General features: G+C 42.8%; 1 pseudogene across 1 annotated transcript; it reads right to left on the reverse strand.

Annotated features, from left to right (window-relative positions):
• Positions 1 to 2,688: 2,688 nt before the first annotated feature.
• LOC112606729 lies at positions 2,689 to 4,478 on the reverse strand (annotated as a pseudogene). Its single transcript, XR_003115682.1, has one exon. The product of XR_003115682.1 is annotated as an alpha-enolase pseudogene (transcript).
• Positions 4,479 to 5,169: the final 691 nt, after the last annotated feature.

Genomic DNA, 5,169 nt, shown 5'->3' on the forward strand with positions numbered 1-5,169 from the left:
CTGTCTTTCCTTATGAGGGTTTGAAAAGATCTGGCCAGGCGCAGTGGCTCACATCTGTAATCCCTGCACTTTGGGAGACTGAGGTGGATGGATCACCTGAGGTCAGGAGTTTTAGACCAGCGTGACCAACATGGTGAAACCTCTTCTCTACTAAAAATACAAAAATTTGCTGGGCGTGATGGCGAGCACCTGTAATCCCAGCTACTTGAGAGGCTGAGGCAGGATAAACAGTTGAAGCTGGTAGACGAAGTTTGCAGTGAGCCAAGATCACACCACTGCACTTCAGCCTGGGTGACAAGAGTGAAACTCGGTCTCAAAAAAAGAAAAGATCTTAGCTGGATTTTGCAAATCTGATCTTTGCCAAGTTCCATACTATAGGACTGATGAGGCTGGTCATTTTCTCTACCCAAGTTAGACATTAGGAGGGTATATTTCTCAGTGACAGGGGAGGTCAAGAAAGAGCAAAAGTGTTTGGAAAAAGCACAGAAGGAAAAGGAGTAGAGTAAGAGGAAGGAGGAAATCAAATTCAAGAGTCCAAGAGGGAGACCAATTTGCAGGTGGGCAGAAAAGAATGAGAGGAAGTACGTACTATGTTTTTACATTTCTCTAAGGAATTCGCAATGGAAAGAATTTTAGAATTTTCATATATTGTTGAGACATCTTTATACCAGTAAAAAATGCTGAACATTGATATCCGTAATCTTTGAATCCTTTCATTCTAAGGCACCTCACGAATGGCTTCTTTTGTTCATATATCAAATTCCACAAGTGGCTATAAAAGTTCTAAATTGTCGTTGGTAACATTCTACAGAGCTTCAACTATTTTGAGCTAAATATTTAGTGTCATTGGAACCATAATGATAGTATATGTAAGAAGATGGGCAACAAACTGGAGACACGTTGAATGATAGATAATTGCCCATATTACAGTGACAACAATAAATGAGAGACAAATAATCACATTCAGAAAGCCTTGTTACTTGTCCCTGCATCATGCATGATCTCACTGAAATAGTGAAGCAAACTACATCAAAGATTTTCCTAAAATGCTTAAGCCGGAAGAGTAAACATTTATGTGGTACTTTAATGCAAAGGGAGTGGAGCACTAGTTCATCAGGAGCAAAACTTACTCAGGTGTACAGACACTGGGCTGCTAAGGAAGGAAACCATCAAAGAATCGTTGGCATGATCTGTCTTGTTCAAGTGGCCTGTACTGAGCATAAAGGGATCTGGTTCTAATTCAAGCCACAATACTAATATCTGTAGAACAAAATCAGCTAGAACCTTGGCTAAGCATAAATGTTTATTTGAAAATCCTGAACACAAAAAGATTCTGAAGGAATATTTTGTCTTGGGAGAAAAAAAAAAATATATGGTGGGGAGGCGGGGGGCTTTATCCGGAAGGGTGTATTGAATATTCCACTTGTTTTAGGAAGAGATGGCTCTTTAAAATGGTGATCGGAAAGGAAGAAACCGTTCTTGAGGTGTTCATAGCCACTGGTTGAGCAATTTGGGTTTAAGACAGGGAGAGAGGATAGGGAGGAGAAGTCTGAGAAACTGACTTTGAAGGTCTCTTATATAATCTTTTTTAAGGCATAAAAATTAGTACCAGTTTTAAGAAAATGGATTAAGTTTAAAGGAAAATACTTCCAATGTCCAAGGATGATTCAAAAATCATTTTTAAGGCTTTAACTTATTCTAATAGTTAAATCTCTTTGGAAACTATTAAGCCTGTATTTTATCTTTTTTGATATCTGTTTTATCTGTTTTTTCTAAAATATATTCTTTAATAGTAATGTTCTCCTAGGTTCCATAGTATTTATTATATGAATTTCTTCCTCCTTCCAAGTGATCTCAGCTACTTCCAACACTTCAGCTATTACAATTTTAAAAATCAAATCTAAATCATTTTGAATTCCTCATGTCTAGGATATGTTTTCTTCTTTTTTCCTACAGTAAAATCAGGCTCGTGTGTCATGTCTCACCATTTTTATCATAATTCTTTATAGTGCTAAGCATGTTAAATTTCCCTTATATTTCTCTTATCTGTTTATATATTAACATCCACTTTTGTGTCAGATTTTAGGGAATGTCATTCATATTTTAGGGTTTCAGTGTATAGCATATATCTGACACATAGGACATATTTAACAAGTGTTAGTGATTGTTTTCCCTTAAAACATGATCAAATGCTTCTTCTTGTAAGAAATCTTCAACTTAGTTCATTTAGGAAAGATTCTTTTGGTAACAATGAACAGAAGGATAATTTGAAGTAGCTAGGATCAAAGAGAAACCAAACAGGAAGTACAGGACATACGAGCTTCAAGCAAGCACGTAATCAAGTTTTGAATATCACCATAACTCTTGCCATATTACAACTCTAGTTCTTTCTTCCTGTCAACTTCATTATTTCACAGAGCTTCCTCCACATAGCTTAATACACAGCTCACAACACTCACAACTCGTATGGCCCAACTTTATATAAGAGATGTAAATTCACTGCTATTAGTTCCAAGTAGAAAAAACATCCTAAAAAGTTTTAAAGATGAAGGTTAGTTAGCCTGTCTCAATCAGTGTCTACTTTTGAGCAACTGTGCTCAAATGGTTGGGCTTTGCATGGAAGCTCCCATTCAGAGCACAAAGGAAAGGGGACATTGTGTCAAAGAGGGTAGTGCTATACTGGGCAGATTTTTTTTTTTTTTTCTCATGGGTCACTGAGGCTTTTTATTTTAAGCACAAAACCACCGGGCATCTTGCCTGTGGCCACCCCGGAGATGACACGAGGCTCACATGACTCCAGACACTTGGTGGAAAGTAAGGCGAGAAAAACAGTGATTTGGGCCAATTACACGACGGCAAAGCTAGAGCTGCCAAACAGGGCTCGGGGAGCTTGGTTCTGTGAAGTTCTAAGGAAGCGGCACGGACTCCACGGCGGCGGGTGAGGGGCGCTAACTAGCAGGGACCCCTGCAAGCGTTGGTCGGGGCCTCGAGCTGCCCGAGCTGACACAAGGGGAGGGGTCTATTTAGCCAACAGGTGACCGAAGGGCTTGCCTGCCCCCAGCTTACTTGGCCAGGGGGTTTCTGAAGTTCCTGCCGGCAAACTTAGCCTTGCTGCCCAGCTCCTCTTCAATTCTGAGGAGCTGGTTGTACTTGGCCAAGCGCTCAGATCGGCAAGGGGCACCAGTCTTGATCTGCCCAGTGCACAGCCCCACAACCAGGTCAGCAATGAAGGTATCTTCAGTCTCCCCAGAACGATGAGACACCATGACGCCCCAACCATTGGCCTGGGCCAACTTGCACGCCTGAAGGGACTCGGTCACGGAGCCAATCTGGTTGACTTTGAGCAGGAGGCAGTTGCAGGACTTCTCGTTCACGGCCTTGGCAATCCTCTTTGGGTTGGTCACTGTGAGATCATCCCCGACTACCTGGATTCCTGCACTGGCCATGAACTTCTGCCAAGCTCCCCAGTCATCCTGGTCAAAGGGATCTTCGATAGACACCACTGAGTAGTCCTTGATGGGGACTTGTACAGGTCAGCCAGCTGATCAGGTGAGATGTACCTGCTGGGGTCATCGGGAGACTTGAAGTCCAGGTCATACTTCCCAGACCTGAAGAACTCGGAGGCTGCTACGTCCATGCCAATGACCACCTTATCAGTGTAGCCAGCTTTCCCAATGGCAGTCTTCAGCAGCTCCAGGCCTTCTTTATTCTCCAGGATGTTGGGAGCAAACCCGCCTTCATCCCCCACATTGGTGGCATCTTTCCCGTATTTCTCCTTGATGACATTCTTCAGGTTGTGGTAAACCTCCGCTCCAATGCGCATGGCTTCCCTGAAGTTTGCTGCACCGACTGGGAGGATCATGAACTCCTGCATGGCCAGCTTGTTGCCGGCATGAGAACCGCCATTGATGACATTGAAAGCCGGGACTGGCAGGATGACTTCAGAGTTGCCAGCCAAGTAAGCGATGTGGCGGTACAGGGGGACCCCCTTCTCAACAGCACCAGCTTTGCAGATGGCGAGGGACACCCCCAGAATGGCGTTCGCACCAAACTTAGATTTATTTTCTGTTCCATCCATCTCGATCATCAGTTTGTCAATCTTCTCTTGTTCTGTGACGTTCAGTTTCTTGCTAACCAGGGCAGGCGCAATAGTTTTATTGATGTGCTCAACAGCCTTTGAGACACCCTTCCCCATATAGCGAGTCTTATCATTGTCCCGGAGCTCTAGGGCCTCATAGATACCAGTTGAAGCACCACTGGGCACAGCAGCTCTGAAGAGACCTTTTGAGGTGAAGAGATCAACCTCAACAGTGGGATTCCCACGAGAGTCAAAGATCTCCCTGGCATGGACCTTGAGAATAGACATGGTGAATTTCTAGCCGCTGGGTCTCGTGGCCTAGGAGAAGAAACGGCGGGTGCAGCAGACACCGAGGTGAGTGTGAAGCCGGCGAGGTCTGCGAGGTCTATCCAGATTTTTTAAAAATGTTTTTACCTATGTTACTTTTAAAATATGATCATTCTTTTTGAGTTAATGGAACAATTTAACTTTCCTTTATTAAATCACAGATACTTTTTTTTTTCCTTTACATGAATATCTTCTCTATAATTTTATATTCCTTATGGTCAAGTATCCGTCCCCTATCATTTAATTTTTCTTTGTTATATTCCTGGGAGCTTCGAGTACTAAAAAAGATTTATTTTTGTGCAATAAGGAGTCAGTTCAGTAGGCCTGGGTTGCTAAAACCCTGCATAGTCTAAAGGCAGGCCTGTCTTCAGAAAGACTGGACTCTTGACTAGCCCCTGAGAAATAACCTCTGAGCCCTTGGAATATACGGCCTGATAGAGCGCTTTGGTGTGTCTGAGAATCCGGGCCACATGGTATCAATTTAACCTCTAGGCAGATGGAAACTAAGGAGTTACGTTTAGTCAAGCTGCTGCTGCATGCTTATGGCACTAATCTCTGATAAAAATCTGAATGTCAAGGCTCAAGTGAGCTAGCCTTGTTAGCAAGATGTCACATGTGTTGTCACAGGTTGTTGTCAGGTGAACTAAGTGCAATTCCCCTTTTTTTGTCTGATGTCTCTTTGATTTCACCCGTGTGCCTTTTCCATTTCTTTTTCTTTTTCTTTTTCTTTTTCTTTTTTTAACACTTTAAGTTCTCAGGTACAT

This window comes from Theropithecus gelada, chromosome 14 (genome assembly GCF_003255815.1).
Source record: "Theropithecus gelada isolate Dixy chromosome 14, Tgel_1.0, whole genome shotgun sequence".
Lineage (NCBI taxonomy): Eukaryota > Metazoa > Chordata > Mammalia > Primates > Cercopithecidae > Theropithecus > Theropithecus gelada.